We start from the raw sequence: 19,950 nt of genomic DNA on the forward strand, positions 1-19,950 counted from the left end.
ACTTGAATTCAGCTTCTTAGGCTGCTTGGCCACGCTACAACAGTGAAGTGTGTGGTGTCTGATCCGCAGGACACCAGCGCCATCCTCCCTGTGACATGTACGTGCTGGCTAAGATTCTGTTGTGTAGACGTGTCCAGCCTTTGCCAATATCACCGTTGTTTAACTCCCTACATTCTGTTGGTCGAACTGTGATTACACTCAGAATCACAAATGTGTCACAAACCACTTTGGCTGTGCTGGCTCTCCACAGAGATAAATGTGTTTTTCTTTTGGTACCATTTTCTTGCCTTCTCCCTGTAACTCTGCACACTTTTACTTTCAACATAAACATGTAATTAGTTTTTAAATAACTCGATTGAAATTGCGTCTTTGTCAATATCAGGCAGTGGTTTACAGACCCTAACCAATCCTTAAGTGAAAACATTTCTCCCCATGTACATTTTTCTTCTTTTACTAATGACTTTAAAACTCTGCCGAATCGTTCTCGATCCTTCCAGGCGTAGGGAGCATTCTCCCTTCCTTATTTCCACTGTCTAAACCACTCATGTCTTGGAAAGGTTTAACAAGGCCAGCGTTCGTCCTTCTGCTCTCCAAGGAGACCTGTCCCAACTTTATAAATGACCTTTATTATTGGCATTCCTCATATACCACACCATTCCCATCTACCTCTTCAGCGCTGATTCCAATCATTTCACGTCCTCACTTCCGAAGGTTTCACACCAGGAACTTTGAAAACATCCAGATGTTGGATTTATTCAGAGTGGGTTTGTGTTGGTGAGCATCCTGAAACACTTGTTTCACTTTCACCACATGTGGTACTGTGCCATGCTCACTACAATAACACTTCTGACCCCAACCCTCAACGGTATTTCAAGGGGTGCAACTTAATGATTTATATCATTTAATCGAATAGTTGATAGGACGAACGAGCAAAAGTGAAATTAAACAACCAAGGCTCGATGGCGACTTGAAGTCAGGCATTCTCACATGCCAGTATTAACATAAGCTACTAAGCGAAGATCATACCCGAGACATTTCCAACACCAAACCAGCTGAGTGTCGTTCAGGTCCAACTACATTACACTGTGTCTCGAATTTCTACGCACCAAAGTGTCTCAAGAATATCGCCTTCTCATTCCGTCTTCTTGTTCACGGGACAGTGCTGTTTATTCCTTACTGAAAATGTGCTACTGGAAATGCGCAGCAGGTCAGGCAGCATCCAAGGAGCAGGAGAATCGACGTTTCAGCATTATTCCTTCTGCTTGGACTAAGTTGTCTCCATCGGCAGACTACTCAGCTATTTCCCTCCACCTGCAAGCATTGTGAGGAGAGGCAAGCACAGATACACTCATCGGCGCAGCCAGTTACATCAAGTACTGGAAATCAGCAAGTTTGTATAGTAACTTCCTCCAAATATCATTTATCTGAGAGAGTGATAAAGATGTTGAGCTGATGGGAAAGACAGAAATGTACTGCGGATTCTCTGACCACAGGTAAATTTATGTGAGGGCATCTTTGTGCAGTCTGTTGGATGTTCAGAATCCATCTTCACACAGTTTTCCTGCAAAAAGGCTTTTGTGACAGTGACATCGGTTCCTTTACTGCAATCGGACAGCAGTGAACACCTGAGCCCCAACTGTCACAGATGAAGACAATCCCAGTGAAATCCTCACTCACTGAGAAACATCCCCATGTCCCTGGGCTGCAGACTGTCTAACGCAGACGATAGGTTAACAATGAGACATTGTTTCACCCTCAGCCACTCTGTCGCAGAGACAGGAAGAGTGGCAGCATCAACGTGTGGCGTCACTCACGCGTCGACAGAAGGTGTTCAGCCCATCGAGTCCATGGCGACTCTCTGTCGCTTGGATATCTCTGTGGTTATTCATAGTTCGTGATGTATGTCATAATAATGCGAGCTGTGTCCGTATCGTAATGCGGTCTCCAAAAAGTTGACCTATTGTTAGTCACGGCTTTTTATTTCACGGGGAGGACACTGTTGTGTGAAACAACGTGGGGAATAACTGCAGGGCGGCATGCACATAGAGCACTCTGCAACTGATATATCTCACATTCTACAGTTTCTTCCCAGCTCTGGCAAGTTATTTTGCGAAACAGATCAGACCAGACCGACAATGAACAGGAAAAGAGCTTCTAGAACATCACAAGTGTGTTTTCTTACTTGTGTAAATTTCCCTGGCTTATCAATACGAAATATTCATTTCAGATACATTGAGTGAAAGGAAGCAGAAAGTGAAACAACATCAATACGTGGAATTGAGCTCTGTTATAGAGAAACACTGGCAGGGGCAGTACACACACTGAAAACGGGAATGGTCAACGAGCAGAGGATGTTTAAAATCCACTAATTTTAGGGCTATCAGCAGAATACGCTCCCCCGGCCGCTCTGTTAGCGCTGACCATAGAGGTTTCACACAGTCTTCAGCTTTTCCTCTGGCGTGTGGCATGAACCTCAGAGGATGATTTCAAAAGGACTTCACTATTACTATGTGATACTCTGTGGCGCAGATGTATTCTGGCTGTGTCAATATAACCTGTGAGTAACTTCTCACATTCTGTTGGTTTAACTGTGATTTTACTCAGAATCCCAAAACATGTCACAGTGCAAAGTGAGGCCATGCAGCCCACCTTCGCTCTGCTGGCATCAAACAATTTGGAAATATAGCGTGTAGGTTTGCTCGCTGAGCTGTAGGTCTGGTATCCAGACGTTTCATTTCCTGGCTAGGTAACATCATCAGTGGCGACCTCCAAGTGAAGCGAAGCTGTTGTCTCCTGCTTTCTATTTATATGTTTGTCCTGGATTATGTTCCTGGGGTTTGTGGTGATTTCATTTCCTGTTCCTTTTCTGAGGGGTTTATTGATGGCATCTAGATCTATGTATTTGTTTATGGCGTTGTGGTTGGAGTGCCAGGCCTCGAGGAACTCTCTGGCATGTCTTTGTTTAGCCTGTCCCAGGATAGATGTGCTGTCCCAGTCGAAATGGTATATTTTTTCATTCGTGTGTAGGGCTACGAGGGAGAGAGGGTTGTGTCCTTTTGTGGCCAGCTGGTGTTCGTGTATCCTGGTGGTTAACTTTCTTCCTGTTTGACCTACGTAGTGTTTGTTGTAGTCCTTGCATGGAATTTTGTAGATGACGTTGGTTTTGTCCATGGGTTTTACTGGGTCTTTTAAGTTTGTTAGTTTTTGTTTGAGAGAGTTGGGTTTCTGTGCGACTAGGAAATGTCTGTGTGGTTCGATCGATTGACTTTATTTGATTGATTGATTGTCACATGAACCTGAGTACAGGAAAAAAGCTTTGTTTGCGATTGGTAAATGAAGATCTTAGTAATCAAGGGCATGCAGATCACAGCATGAGAAAAAACAAAATTTTGAACAGATTAAGGTTTTCAGGTTACTCCGCACAGGGTGTGCACTCGGCAAAGTCCACATTAACATCATCATCATCATTTGAAGTTAGAGAATCCATTCCTCCGCCTAGTGACGGCCTAAAAGAAGCTGCTGTTGTGTGTCTTTAAGCTTTGGTAACTTGATCTGACCTCGATCTCATCACAATTATACTTTCTGAGTCAAAAATGGAACTGGATGCAAAACTCCAGGGCTCACGTGTAACTTCTCACACTCACATCATCCACCCGAGGCGATATCACACCCAAGACCAACACGTCAGACCGCAGCAGAAGCATGATCCATAAACCAGGTGAATTTGCTTGTTTAAACAAAACAATTCTGGTGTTTCGGAGTGAGGATAGCACTCAGTGTTAATAACAGTTCCTTGCCATTCTGAATTCCGATTCCCCGGAGGCAGTGCTAGCCACTTCCCACGCGAGTGGGCTCCCACCATTGGCAGCTGGACGAACTCATCTTTTCTTGGCAATCAGTGTCGTGGGAGATCAATGTGAGTCCGCTCTTCAGCTTCCGATCAAACACAGGCTTGTGGAGCGCGGGAGGGGGCGAGTGGGAGTGGGAGTTATGGAAACTCTGGAAAGCGGAACAAAAGGAGATCGCGCATTCACAGGACCTCATATTCCTTTGGGAACCTTGTGCAAATAACGCCCTCTGAAACAGATAAAAAGTGTAGAACTGCTGGGAAAGAGAGAATCTCTCGCAGTCATCCGTAAACCTGCCTGTGTCCTTCTCGAGGTCACAGCCAGGGCTCTGCTGTCTGAATCAGCATGGGATATTACTGCAGCGAGTCCTGTCGCTCAGGCACACTGCACCTGATGTGTATAAGACATATCAAGTTACCCCCAGTTCAGAGAACAGATTTCACAGCACACATCATCCCAGAGTGACAGGGAATAGAAGAAAGCGATTCAGATCATCCTCTGAAGAACTCCTGAAAAGAAAACGGATGTGGGAGAGCAAACAGTTTCGACCAGTGCATGTTTCCAGCATTTACCATCTTGGTCTGTGTGATAACAAAAGCAGGAACCAGAAACTGTTTATCTTGCTTCTTAAAACAGGCATGCAGAGCATAGATACATTTACCTGCTGTTAGTGAAATGATAAACAGCAGATTAACGTTCACAGAGTATGGTCTGACCTCTGGGTTATGGGCTCAGCACGCTCCATCTGTGATCCTCTGCTCAAACAAACAAAGAAACGACTCAGTGACAAAATCTGTTGAAACGGATCCTGTGAGGAATTGAAAGCGATGGAATGAAAAACCCCTTGAGAGCGGGATGTAACATTAACTGTGAAGGGATTGTTTTCTAGACTCGAGGAGAGTGTGCGGTGCTGTTTCCATGGGTCAATATCAGGATAGATAAATTGAAACAGCGTCGAATGTTATTGTAGGGAGCCCTGTCGCTGAGACACACTGCACCTTTCGTACAATGGTGCAAAAGCACGGACCTTTTGAGTAAAGGGGACAACTTGAAAATCGGTAATGAGGCAAAATGCACGAATGAGCGAAATAATAAAACAACCACAGAAAATGGCGTTACGTGACGGGATAAACCCCCTCTGCTAATGTAAAACAGCAAAACAGAAAAGATTCCCCCCCGTGCTGTGTTCTGTTAAAATTCAAGAGGCAAAGAACTAGCCCAAAAACCACTATTCAAAGTTAAAAATAACAACTTTATTGTGTTTTTTTTAAACATTTGACAGAGAAAATAAACTTAAAACTACTTACAACTCCTTTCTCTGAACCGGTATTTAACCTTCTGCTCTACAATACCTTCCCCATCCCCGACCCCATTAACATTTACAAAAAAATTCAAATTTAAAAACCAGCCAGTTGTCGAATCTTCTCTTTGTATCTTCCTCCGTAGATTTATTTCTCCAGGTCGGTGTTGATGATTTTTTTCAATGCAATCTATTTCTCCAGATAGGCACCTCTTGGAGATTTTCCTACCATCCTTCATCTGTTGGTCTTTTAGCTGCTCTCTTTGCTGTTCTTTGTCGCTCTGGGTAACTGTTCAAAATGTCTGATATTTGTCTCACAAAACGTCAGATCGTTTCAATTGTTTTAACATTGTCAAAATACCAAATTCAAACTTGATTGGGGCATAACTGATTGGCCGAATTCGAATTTGTTTTTTGTATCCATGTAACAAAGCTCTTAGTTGTTTCGACCAAATGTTATGTTGTTACCTTGTTCTGGACTCCTTGTGCTCGCCAGACATTTCAGCACCATTAAAATTACATTACACCCAAAACTTCATAATACTGGCATTTGCCAAGACAGTCGATTTCGCACCATATCGGTCTCTATCAATCTCATGTGCCGAGATTTGAATCACCTCTGGTCTATGTTAATCGAAACTGCCCTATTCACATAACCTCAGATTTAACACGCCTCCTTATGTATGCCTTACAATATTAATTGATTCCTCACTGTGTTACTTCAGCAGACGTTGATAAGAAATAAAATTGAGAACAACAGTCACCTGTGTGACTGCAATTTGACCCAATGTTGCTGCAGCCAACCAATTCGGCTGTAAGTGAAATAGCCCATACCTCTCCTGTACCGGTAATGTGGTAAGTTTTCATGAGATGAATTAGACTCAACATCATTTCTCAGGACGAAATTTACTGGGATATAAAGACATGATGAAATACACGGGTGTTGGGTGGGGGGAGGTGGAATATGGATAGGAAGGATATGGTCAGAGTTCCCTTGATACAAAATCGTTGGAGAAGACGGAAATGAGATTTACTGGGAGATAAAGCCACGAGAAAAGAAAAGACGTAATTTAATGGGATGGTGGAATAGATGTAGAATCGTACGACACAAATCAGGAACGACTGAGTTATGTCCTAATGGAGGTTTTCCAGCTGATGTGAGGTTGGTAAGGGTAAATAGGAGGGAAATTCCCTCGTTCAGATAAGAGTTTCACTAAAGGTTAGAGCTTCAAATCCAGCAAGGAACGACAAAGAAGTTTACATCAGGTTCTTTTCATTCTGAGAGTTATTGAAATCGGAGATGATTTTGCAGAAAGAAAAGAAAACTTTTTCGAAGATGATTCCAGCATATTTGAAAGGCCACATGCAGACACACAAGGAGCGAATTTAACAGGGACAGGGATTCTGGGCTGCCTGGATGGGGAGGCAAAAGTCTCACACTCACGAATTGTTTAGCATTCATCGGAAAGAAATTACATAACACCGGAAACTGAACATGTTAAATGTAAGAAGAGCTGGTGATGTTGAAAGGTGTAGCAGCTGGTTCTCCGTGAACTACTACAGTTTGTTAATGCGCTGAGCTGTTTGTTTTAGCTTTGCATTAAATGGAAGCCGGTTAGCTCAGTCCGCTGGGTAACTGGTTTATGGTATAGAGTGAGACTAACAACGTGGGATTATTTGTCACACTGTCTCAGGTTGCCATAAGGATCATCATCTCCTCTGCTCACGTGATCTGGAATACAATGGCGACTCGAGTGGTTCGGAATGAACCTGTTGATGTCAAGCATCATTATCTTTGCCATCTGTTGCCTTGAACATTTGTTCACAATGACCAGGAACGGGACTGAGTCCATTTAATACTCACTGATCTCCTCCCGAAAAATCCAGTGACAAGATTCGTCCTTATTCCTGTTTGAACTCTCTGTTCTGCACAGCAGCAAAACTATATGTCATGGCTTTACCAGATTCACTGTCAACATTCAGTCTACTCAAAGATATAAATCTAATTCCTTTCGAACGGTATAATGAGCCGTGTGAGTTTGCAGCAAACAGGATTATATGAAACTAGTTTAACAGCCTTTCCAAGAATGTAATCAAGAGTGTCAGAGATTTGAAAAAAGGTCATCAAGCTAAAATCTCACCTCTGCTTCTCGTTACACAGATGGATAATCATCCGGGGAGTATGTGCAGTTTTACGGTTAATAATTGATACCTTTCCCAAAGATAGAACAATCCCTCAAATCGGAAGTTGGAGTTTTAGAATACATGCTGCTTTATTCGACATTATTCTTCAACTACGCTTCAGTCTTGTGTTTAACATCAGTAAAAGCAGTTTTAGACAAGTATTGAAATTACAACTGAGCCATTTTTACATGCTGTTAAGTACCAAGCTCTGATCAGTTGCTCCACTGGAGTCACCGGCAGCAAGCCTACAAAGTGCCCCACTCGTACCTCTGGGACCCGCCTGTTCTACATTTGCAGTGGTTCTGAAATTAAAGCTAAGGAAGTGGAGGAGGAACTGATATGGACCTGTGACTATTGAGCATCAGGTTCAGGAAGTGGGAAACAGAAAAATGTTGCGCAAAATAGACTTGATTGAAAACTGGGTTTCTGTGGGTCGCTGCGTTGTTTACAGACAATGTGATATTATCGCTGTCACAGGGCTTCTCATTCGGTTGGCTTCAATTTGGCGCAGAATTCGATTCAACGACTCTTCATTAACTTCCTTCTGCAAGTTCCTACAGACAACATGAAACATACTGCACTCATCATCAATTTCACCAGGGCTACATCCAAGGACATGTTGTCCAGTTTTCATGAATACTGAAGATATAAGAATGTTACGCAAGAGTAAATTGAATTTCAGTTTAAATTGTAAAGTGATAAGGATCCAGAGTGAGATACCGAATGCCCAAAATTCAATTTTATTACCGTGGCCAGAACTGTAGCCAGGCAAAGGGGAATTTTTTTCCCTGCCTCCCCAATATCCACACGGTCGTTTGCTCCATGTGTCCAGTTGGAAACCTGTGTGAGGGAGCATGCAGTCTGACAGAGCGTCTGGGAGAATCCTCCACTGTCTGACCTAAAGCTGCAACAGGAGCTGTGAGAGCAGTGGGTTAAAGGGGAGGTCCTTGGTATTCCGTGGTGTAGATTCACAGGGTCCTCATCATGTTATTTTTAAAACACTCTGTCAGAAACAGCACAGACAGAGAGGAATAGAAGGGGACCATTTCGCCCTCCAGCGTTACCCCGCCATTTAATGTCACCATGGCTGACCGAACACATCAATGTCTTTTCCCAGCATTCACATCAACCTGTCGCCCAAAGGGAAAAAGACACTGAATAAATCGAAAAACGTTGTGCAACTGTGGGAGGCAAATTTGTTTAGTGTCAGTGGGCTTCTGCAGTAGGTTTTGTGAGTGAGAAGCCGATTCTGGGCTGATTTTGTTTCAAGTGATATGATGCCCACAAAACTCACGACCCAGAAAGTGAGGAATCTTCTCTGGTCAGTAGCAGATACGAGAACTCCAGACGCCAGTAACTAATGATGAATCAGCTGAAATCTGAAATAAATTCCGATTCTGGTGTAACTCAAACGCACAAACTTTGAAACGCAACCTTAATAATGCAGTAAAAGTCCAACACGTCTTTCATTGTGCCACAGCGCTGTGCTAGCCTCCATTTTATTGCACCCAACGTTACGGTGTTCAACTCTTTCTTCAAACATCTGTTTATCCTCGCCCTACTTTCCAGTGTCTGGTCCTTATCCATGCATGCTCTAGCTCCTCAAGTGTTCGGGTAAATACTCCTGAAGTGTTTTGATGACTCTTAGCTTTACCATGCGTTCAAATAGTGATGTCGTGGAATGGTGCCATATGGGGAAGTGCTGGAGGTCAAAGAGGATTGGAGCATGGTGTCCAAAGAGAAATTGTCCTCCATCGTACCGGTATTCAGTGTTATGAGCTCGTGGGGAATGGGCAGTAGATTGTATATCTTCCTGCGCTTCCTGCTATAAGTAAACACCTCTCCACGAAGCAAAACTACCTCATGATTTTCATTCCAACACCAACATTAGGTACAGCTTACAGAAGACACGTGTTTGCACTGTCACCACCAATCTGTCTACCCAGTAGCAGTAGTATTCCCCCACGCAGATTCAGACAGCCCGGTTCTTCCTGTGACATATCCCTTCGAGAATGGAAGGACTGGTATTAATAACCTGCACTTGGAATGGAGCAACTTTATTGCTCAATAGCAATCGCTTAACTATCCTAACTCCTTTTCAAATCACTTGACTTGTAGCCTGGCATGTCTTGGCATCACAAATTCACATCTCAACACTTCGGAAAGTTATGTGTATTTCTGCGTCTCCGAGCCTTGCATACACTGTGTTTGAAAACGATTTTCCACGCATTCACTGTAATCTTTCTGCCTCTGACCTTAAATCGATGGCGCCCCATGATCGAAATCTCCATCAAAGTAAAACATGTATTTCAGTCTATGCTATCCATATCACTTAGTATTTTGTACATCTTAAACAAGCCCACCTCAATCTACTCTGCTTTAAGAAAAACAACTTCAGTTTGTCCAATCTCACTTCTTCAGCCCAGACAATATCCTAGCAAATCTCCCCTGCATCGTTTCCAGTGCGGTCACATCCTACAATATGAACCGTATAACTGCAAACAATAATCTCGCTAGAGGCTGATGATTCAATAATCGCTGGTCCACATCAGTAAAAGCTGCTACATCATGAGTGATCTCTTAACCGCGGTGTCGAAATGGATCAACAGGTTTGAAGGTCCCGATGGTGAGACTTGGGCGTTGTGACCCAGCAACAGTGGGTGCAGCAACACAGACTGAACGGGATCAATGTGAAAGTGATTGTAAGGGAAATGGGAGGGGGAACTTACAGGAGGTAAGTGATTCTGAGAGGCAGAGAATTCTCCGAGAATGGGTGAGTCTGAGTCCTGATATATGACTCGCAGAGATGTGTGTGAGAGAGTGGTTTAATGAAAAAAACCTCATATTCTCAGAGAATGCCTTCATATAAAATCAACTAATTCCTTTCTGTGTTTCTTCAGCATGAGTCACAAGGAGTTAAATGCAGTGACTCGGATTCGAGCGACTTACTGCGGCCACAATGCAGAATATTTTAACGCTAAAATACCATCACTGAGTCATGCAGAGACAAGTGTTTAAAAACAGCAATTATTACAGTGACAGAGGATATGTTAGGAAGAGTAGCAGATGCACAATAGGAATATTAGGCGTGCAATAACAGACATGTGGGAATTCACAATTAGCTGAATCTTTAAATCCGATATCCCTAGACGCTGTGGTGGTTCCATCGAGGACTGCACGTTGAAGACTGAGTTTGATAGATTTCTAGAAACAAAAAGGTTCAGGGGATAGTGCGGGATATTGGTGCATTGTATGTTTCAATAACAATGAGTTTTAACACGGTTGCTTCACCAACTTCCCAACACAAGGAAGTAACCATTGCTCCAGTCAGTCACATAACCCGAGATCCGAGAACCGGAATTAGACAAACTTTGCGGCACAGCCGCGAAAACTAAAGCGGAAGTGGGGGTGGAAATGAGCACGTGAAGCTATTCTGTGGTACCAGTGACATGATTGGTAAAAACCCGGTCATAGAGTAATAGTGTTAAAGAGATGTATGGCAAGGAAACAGACTTTTCAGTCCAATCCGTTCATGCCGACCAGAAATCCCAAACCAATCTAGTCCCACCTGCAAGCAAATGGCCCATATCCCTCCAAACCCATCCTATACATATAACCAACCAAATGCATTTGAAATGTTGCAATTGTACCAGCCTCCACCACTTCCTCTGGCAGCTTATTCCATACAGGCACCACCATCTGTATGTAAAAGTTACCCCTGAGGTCGCTATTATATCTTTCCCTTCTCAAACTAAATCTATGCCCTCTCGTTCTGGACTCCCCGACCCCAAGGAAAAGACTTTGCATACTTATCCAAACACGTGAAGTGCTGCGGCTGGGAGTGCTTCTGGTCAAATGCGAGGTGGAAGCGCATATTGGTCTCAATTTATTATATTGTTAAGATTCAGCAGCAGCCTGAACCCGCACTGAGGATTGGTTCGGAAGAAGTGTGCTGGAGCCTTAAGAGAGAGGTCGATGTATTGAAAGCATTCTAAAAGATTTTCCTCAACAAAGCGGTATTTTGTTACTTTGTCAGTAAGAACTGCTTTTGCTTACATCGTCTCCACATCATTCTCTTGCTCCAGTAAACACTCAAATCCAGCGTACATTGCTTCCATTCCAACACAGAAACGCGTCCTATTCTCTCTCCATTTGGGATAATCTGATTTGACAATGTCATTGCTTGAATGGAGAAATTCAGCAGGGAGTTGTTAGTGCAGCGATATATTGGGCTAGTAATCTTTTGTGACTGGAACGTGGCAGCTTCTGTTATTTAAATTCGCTGAGTAAAATCTGGAAAATACACGCAATCTCAGGAACAGAGACAATAACTTTATATTGCTAAACTCATTCATTCATATCCCTTCGAAAGGGACATCTGCCGACCATAACGAGTCCTGTCAACATGTGACTCCAGAGCCACAACAATGTAGTTCACTCATGAATGCTGTCTGACTCAGTTCAAGATGAATTAAGAATGAACAACAAATGCTCTTCAGACCAATGATAACAACATTCCGTGGGAAAATAAGGAAGAATAAAAATACAGGGACAGTGGGGAAAATGGGTACCGTGTCTGTGTGGACTCGAATTCAACTGATTGTCAAACGAAATAGACACAAGGATACACGCAGCGCCAAGAAGTCAGGGCCATAGGGTGACTGCAGGAAGGGATTCAATTATCCGCAGAGGTGTAAACTCACTTGCTCAGTCACAATGCGCACAGGTCATTCACCACTTCCATGTGTGAGAAGTGATCCCTAAGGCGACCAACTTACAGAGTCAACAGCAAGTTTACAAATGACTGCAGGAGATTGAAACAGCTGATATTGCAGCTGTTAATCCCAACCAGCAATGAACCTTGTTTGGATGCATGTTTCCAGTGGAGTTCCATTGTTTTCTGATGTAGATCAATGATTTAGACTTAGTAGTAGGAGCCAAAATTCAGAAGTTTGCTGATGATGCAACAATTGGACGTGTCGTTGACTATGATTAAGAATGTCAGAGACTTCAAGGATGCATCAATCAGGTCGAAAGGAAAAATGGCGAATGGAATTGAATCCAGACCAATGAGTGTTAACGAAATTTGGGAGAAGAAACAATAACAGTGAATACTCTGTGTGGTGTAGACAGACAAAGTGATCTTGGAGTGGACATTCATGATCGCTGAAGATCAATGGACGGGGAATCAGTTGGACGGACCTGCGTACTGTAGATGCTGGAGATCGGAGTCAAGATTACAGTGGTGCTGAAGAAGCACAGCAGGGCAGGCAGCATCCGAGTTGTAGAAACAAATGACGTTTTGGGCAAAAGACCTTCATCAGGAATAAGGCTGGGAGCCTCGAGGTCGGAGAGATAAATGGGATGGGTGGGGCTTGGGAGTATTTAGCTGAGAGTGCAATAGGTGGATGGAGGTGGGGATAAGAGTGTTAGGTCGGAGAAGAGGGTGGAGCTGATAGGTGTGAAGGAAGATAGACAGGTGGGACAGGTCAGTAGGACAGTGCCAAGCTGGAAGGTTGGAACTAGCGTAAGGTGGGGGGCGGGGGGGAAATGAGGAAACTGGTGAAATCCACATTGATGCCATGGGGTTGAAGTGTCATGAGGCAGGAGATGGGACAGTTCTTCCTCTAGGCGTCGGGTGGTGACGTAATGGCAGTGGAAGAGGCCCAGGACCTGCATGTCCTCGGGAGAGTGGCGGGGGGGTGGAGTTGAAGTGTTCAGACACGGGGCGTTGGGATTGATTGTTGCCGGCGTCCTGAGGATGTTCTCTGAAGCGCTCTTTGGTGGTCCCACTATAGAGGAAACTGCATCGGGAGCAATGGATGCAATAAATGACATGTGTGGAAGTGCAGGTGAAACTTTCATGGATGTGAAAGTTTTCTTTGGGGCATTGGGCAGAGGTGAAGTGTGTGTGAGCGCAGGTTTTGCAATTTCTGTGGTGGCAGAGAAGGTGCCAGGAGGGGACGGTGGGCCATGGGAGGGTGGGGACTTGACTCGGTAGTCGTGGAGAGAACGGTCTTTGCGGAAAGTGGATAGGGGTGGGGAGGGAAAAATATCCCTGGAGGTCAGTGTTACTGATATTTTTTACAAACCCACTGACACCCACAGATATGTGGATTCCATCTCCTCCCGCACCACCTCGTGCACAAATGCTTTCCTGTGTTCCCAACTCCTCTGCCTCCACTGCTTCTGCTCCCAGATGCCTTCTTCTTTAAAGATCGGAAATTCCCCTCCCATGTGTTTGAAGATACCTTGTAATGCATCTCATCCATGTCCCGCCCCTCCATCCATGAACCCCACATCTCCAAACAGAACATGGATGGAACAAGGACAGAGGAAAGTCCTCAACTTCCATTCCACCAACCTCCGCATAAATCAAATGATCTGCCGACATTTTCGCCACCTCTAAAATGACCCCACCACCAGGGATATATTTCCCTCCCCAAACCTATCCGATTTCCTCAAACACCTTTCCCTCTGCGACTATCTAGTCAAGTCCACACCCTCCATTGACTCACCATTCGCTCCCGGCACCTTCCTCTGCCACCACAGGAATTGCAAATCCTGCACCAACATCTCCCCCCTCACCTCTATCCAAGGCTCCAATGGAGCCTTCCACATCCATCAAAGGTTCACCTGCACTTCCACACGTGTTATTTGTTATATCTGCTGCTCCAGATGTGGTCGGCTCTAAATTGGGGAGACGGGATGTCTTCTCACAGAGCACTTCAGAGAACATCTCCAGGACACCTGAAAGAATCAACTCCACTGACCCATGGCCAAACATTTCGACTTCCCCTCCCACTCTCCCGAGGGCATGAAGGCCCTGTACCACCTTAATCGCCACTCCCTCACAACCCGACGCCTGGAGGATTAACGCCTCATCTTCTTTCTCGGGACCGTTCATAACCATGACTTCAATGTGGACTTCATCAGTTTCCTCTTTCCCACTCCCCCATCTTTCGCCAGTTGTAACCTTCCAGTTTGGCTCCGTCCTCCCGACCTGACCCACCTGTGTATTTTCATTCCCAACATTCCCTCCACCCTCCTCTCTGACACATTGCCTTCACCCCCTCCTCTATCCACCTACTGCACTCTCAGATATCTTCTCCCCAGACCCACCCCCTCCCATTTATCACTCCACATCATAGGCTCCCAGCCTCATTCATAATGATGGGTTTTTGCCCGAAACGTTGATTTTTCCTCAGATACGGCCAGACCTGAAGTGCTTCTCCAGCACTGTTTTCATCTTGAGGGGAATCAGTTGATTGAGAGGGTTTTTGGATATTTTCTGTTGTTGACCACAGTTTGTGGATGATAGTAGAACTTTAGCAACCACCAGTTTAGGGAATAGCTAAAAGACTGAGCACAAATCTGGTATCTGCATTAATCAACATTTATTAAATATTAAGATAAAAGATGGAGGGCTGAAGTATGCAACTTTGCCAATCAAGACTGCTACACCACTCAATGAGTTGACAATGATTCATTCACAAGTCAGTGTACTCTGGGCCTTGGAGGGTGACTTGCAAATGGTGCCGTTTCGTTGCATCTTCTAAGCTTGTCCTTGTTGTCAGTATAGCTGTTGAGCTTTGAAAGTTCTGTTAAAAATTCCCGGATTACTTGCTCCAGTGCATCGTTTAGTTTGTGCACTCTGTTGCAATTGTGCCTTAGCGGTGAAGGAAATAAATATTCTGGTACTGACGAATGTACAATCAAGTAACTGCATTGTTGTGAACGGTGTCCAATACCTTAAATGTTGTTGAAGTTACATCCATCGAGCAAATGGAGAGAGTTATGTTCCACATCTCATTTGTGCCTTGCAAACGGTGTAGGATTCACGGAGCAATGACTTAAGTTTATAATCAAAAACTGTCTACTAACGGACATGTTTTTGTTGTCAAAGTGATTCTATAGCCAGTCTCAACGTTTTTCCTAAATACTAGCTCCGTGGACGATTACACGGGGTAATTTGGTTAAAGTAAAACCATTGAATTACAATGGAATATGATTAGGTTCTCATTTGTCAGAGTTATCATTAGTGTATTTCGTCCTTGTGTAGACAAATCTGATTCCAATCGCTATCTGATTTCAAGTTCCAATTCCCGTCTGTGCTTGAAATTTCAACAGTTGCCTCACTAAAATTTCTCCACTTGGCTTAATAACATATAAGGACGCTGCAGAGGACAGGAGAGATTTGCGAACATGTTGTTAACTCTGGAGAAAATGGACCTTCGTGGAATGAATGGTTCGGCTGGGATTAATCTACTTGAAACAAAAGAGGCGGAGGGGACCTGTATAATTAGATAATAATATTTATAAACGTTCAATATTCATAGGATCTTGACAGGGTAGGTACAGGCATATGGTTTACCTCCTGGTATGAGGAGAGCACCAGAGTACATGAACTCAGAATTAGATATTGCCTATTTAATTCAGAAATGAGGAGTAATTTCTTTGCTCAGGGGCCAGTGAATCGGTGGAACACTTTACCAAAACTGTTGTTGAGGCTGAGTTGCGTATTTTCAAACTGTGCCAGACAGATATTTAACCAGAAAGACGATGAAGCTCTGTCGAGGTAAGGCAGGAGAATGGAGTTGAAGATTATCAGATCAGCCATGAGTTCTTTGAATGGTGGAGCAGTCTCGATGGGCTAAATGGCCGACTTCCAATTCTATATCATTTGGTCTAACTCAATATTTTATTGATAAGTTTAGAATTCTGAAGGGATGGGATGATGTGACGGGAAAGTTTTATCAAACTGATCAGACAGATCAGGAACTCGGCTCATAAACTGATGAACAAGAAATGTACTGTGGCCTGGATACAACAAATGGCACTGGTCATACCACAGAAGGATATGTGCAGAAGGTGTGATTGGTAAAGAAAATTCGTGGATCTAATGTTGTTGGCAACTTGGTGATCATGCTGGATGATAATCGCGGTATGATTCACACAGCAGTAGTTTGTGAAAGAATGAAAGGTTCGTTTCATTGGAGACGTTTTCTGCAGTTCCAATTCCAATTGACTGTTTGAAATATTGATCAGAACTTTTTGTGGAGTGTTACATTAAAATTCAAAATCCCACTGAATAAACTATTGCACCCGATCTCTCCATATTTGTTTCACTTTCATTCGATGTAAATTCATATAAAGTCAAGGTGAAATGAAAGGAGGAAAGAAACGTTGCACTCCTTTTCATTATCCCAGTTTAACTTACAACATAAATAAATTGCTTTATTTCGATTTTGATGAGTCATCGATTTATCATCAATTTCCGGTGCAATGAAGTGCATGGGCAAGAATCTCCATCCAGTGTATACTAAAGATGCGAGGCACAAAGGGAAACCACAGCTACTTTTGAAAGAAGTAACAGCCAGAGTTGGATTCAAATCCACATATGACAAGTGACAGAGCAGCCCGCCGCCTGAATCTCTGGTCCACTTCAGCCCATGGCAATGGGTGTCACATGTGACCACATCAAGATTACACATGGTGCACCTAGAGATAAGAAATTTCCTGAGCGGAATCGAATCCACACCATTATGTTTCTGCTTTCAGTGGAATAATAATACCAGCAAAATCCAAGGAATTGACCTCGCCCTTGGAAGGAATTCCTTGTTCTTGATTTAGTCCGCGTCGGAACTGTCTCAGAATGAACCAGCAAACATGAAATTCCCGTCACATTCACACGCACATTTGACGTATAATTTCTTCAGACAGTTTCTCTCTCACGGGAAGAGGTATATATGGAGAGAGAAGTGAAGGTGATATTTTAGCTCGATGGTCTTTCTCATATGGCTGAACCTGAACTGGGTAAAATTCCCGGAAATGCAGTTTTGTTTGTTTCATTTTATTAATTTTGCTGTAACTTCACTCTGTTCATTGCAATGATCGGAATTGAATTGGATTTATGTCATTGGAACGTTTAATATTGTATTCAATTTTGCTCCGAATTTATTTCAGTTTAAAGAAAATACTGATGAGAAAAACAGAAGGTTAAACTAAAAATCAAGATGCCAGTTTTGATGTCAGTTACTTTGGCAGATTTCGGTTGGTATCAAATGAACCCAACATCATGGCGATTGTCCTCCCATCTTTAAGGCATGTGATTAAAGCAGAAAATCGATCTCCAAGAGACGGGTCACTTCCTGTTCATTATGGAATATCTTTCCTTGACAATATACAAAATCTGCTCAGTTCAATTTATAATGCTTCATGTGGAATATTAGGAGAAATCTTTCAAAACTCTGAGTATTTTTTGCTGAATCTTATTCTTCTGCATACGTTTGAGATATTTCTTTACATCTAAAGTCGTCCAAATTAGACATTGTTTCCTTGCACCTTCCAACCCCCACACCCCACTTTTACGCTTTTACCTGGCCACAGGCTGTCTCTCTCATGCTGAAACTCACTGCTTGTGTGTCTCTAAACGTGCTTTTCCAAATATTTTGGAAACGGATTCTCTGAGTGACAGAAATTCTGCCCCATATTTTCTTTGTCCGACATCGATGGTTTTGAAAGCTTGACGTTCAGAAATTTACGAAATTGAAAGAGTGAATTTATCATCTATTTACTCTCTCCAAACCTCAAATACTCTGGAAAACTTCTATTCGGTTTTCCTTGGTTTAGTTTCAAATTTTCCAAAACACAAATAAATAAAATTCTATCCCCACTAAACGCCATCAGCATCGTCTCTAATGTCTTAGCAGCCCAGTAAACGCTGGCAGTGTCCTCTCTGATAGAATCACAGATTCCCTACAAGGCAGAAAGTACAGTTCCGCCAATCGAGTCTGTACGGACACTCTGAACATCACCTCAGCAAGACCTAGCTTCCTTCTTTATCCCCGCAGGCCTCTAGCTTGTGATTTCAAATAAACCTGCTGGAATAAAACCTGGCATCGTGTTACTGCTGACCTTATCACTGCGTTACCCATGGCTAATTCACTTAACTTACTGAATTCACTCCCTGGACACATCAGCGCAATCTAGCATGGCCAATCCACCTAACGTACAGACTTAACAGCAGTGCGAACCACTGAGCAAATGTACCATCACATTGAGCACTATCTGTATCATGTATAATGGTTTTACACACTGCTAACTCAGCCGAGTTCAAGCAAGCTGCGCTCATCAACCCGAATTCAATGCATCCAAACGCGGTTCTGCGCTGTACAATCTCATTAGTGCTGCTGGAAATGTTTCTGAACTCAGGTCTGAATGGATTTACTCTGTTTTGTTCCTCAGATTCCTGCTTTAAATGAACATATCAGTCAGGAACAACTCTATATAATGGTTTTCATTGCAACACAAACACAATGTGCAGTTTGCAGAAGTTACGTGTTTGCACTTTCACTGACACTCTCTCTCCCCAGGAGCTGCAGTCCTCCCCCAGCTGATTAAGACAACACTATCCTTCCTGTGACATATTCAATCGATAATGGAAGGTCAAGCATGAATAACCTTCACTGGGTAACAGAGCGACAGGTTTAAAACCTTTACGATGCCCCCAGCGGAGAATTGAGCCCTGTGACAGGCGGGGACACTAACCACGGCACTGTGGAGGACAACAAAATTGAAGGAGGCCCTTCAGTCTGTTGTGGTGCACTTGTCCAACATAACTGCTTAACGACCGGAATCATTGTTTCCATGATTTAGCCCATAGTCTTATATGTTTCGGCATCACAAACTCACATCTGATTTTTTTTTCAGTTTAAAAGAGTTTCCGCCTCTCTGACCCTTTACGCACATCTACTCAAAACTTTCTGCCTTTTCCCTAAATCTCTTGACCCCAGTGTTCGATCCCTCCATCAATAGCAAACGCTTCATTCAGTCTATTCTGTCCATATCCATCATTATTTTGTACATCTCAGTCATGTCTTCTCCAATCTCCTCTGCTCGGCGACAAACAACCACAGTCTGTCCAATCTCTCCTCATAACTGAAATCTTCAGCCCAGACAATATCCCATTGAATCTGTCCTGCAAAGTTCCCAGTGCGATCACATCATTGCTATACTGTGAATTGCAGAACTGCACACAGTAATCTAGCTAGAGCCGAATTAACATTTTTTCCCTATTCTGTTACAGTATGAGGGCGTCGCTGGCTCGGCAGTATTGATTGCGATCCCTAATTGCACAGCGGGCAGTTGAGACTCAACCGTATTGCAGTGAGTCTGGAGTCACATTGAGGGCCGACCAGGTAAGAATGGCAGGTTCCTTCCTCAAAGGACGTCAGTGAACCCGATGGTTTTATTTTTTCAACAATTGACCATGGATTTATAGGTGTTATTAGATTCGTAATTCCAGATATTTATTGAATCTCAATTCTAACACCTGGCATGCTTGGAGTCAAACCCGGGTCCTTGGTTCATTTGCTTGGTGTCGGAATTAACAGTCCAGTGGTAATCGCGCTTGGCCATTGCAGAAAACTCGTGAAACTAATTTTTCTCAATGAAGTCGCTTTTCCTCGATATTGTCCTGTGTCATTTTCCTGAGCTTGATCCCCAATAATCGCTAGTCCATATCAGTAAAAGCTGCTACCTGAGGATTGGTCTCACAACAGCGGTAAGCAAATGGATCAACTGGTCTGCAGGTCCCGATGGAGTGGTTGGGGCACG

The sequence above is a fragment of the Chiloscyllium plagiosum genome, unplaced genomic scaffold, assembly GCF_037043375.1.
Source record: "Chiloscyllium plagiosum isolate Xiang-an unplaced genomic scaffold, Cpla_swu_hap1 HiC_scaffold_37, whole genome shotgun sequence".
Classification (NCBI taxonomy): domain Eukaryota; kingdom Metazoa; phylum Chordata; class Chondrichthyes; order Orectolobiformes; family Hemiscylliidae; genus Chiloscyllium; species Chiloscyllium plagiosum.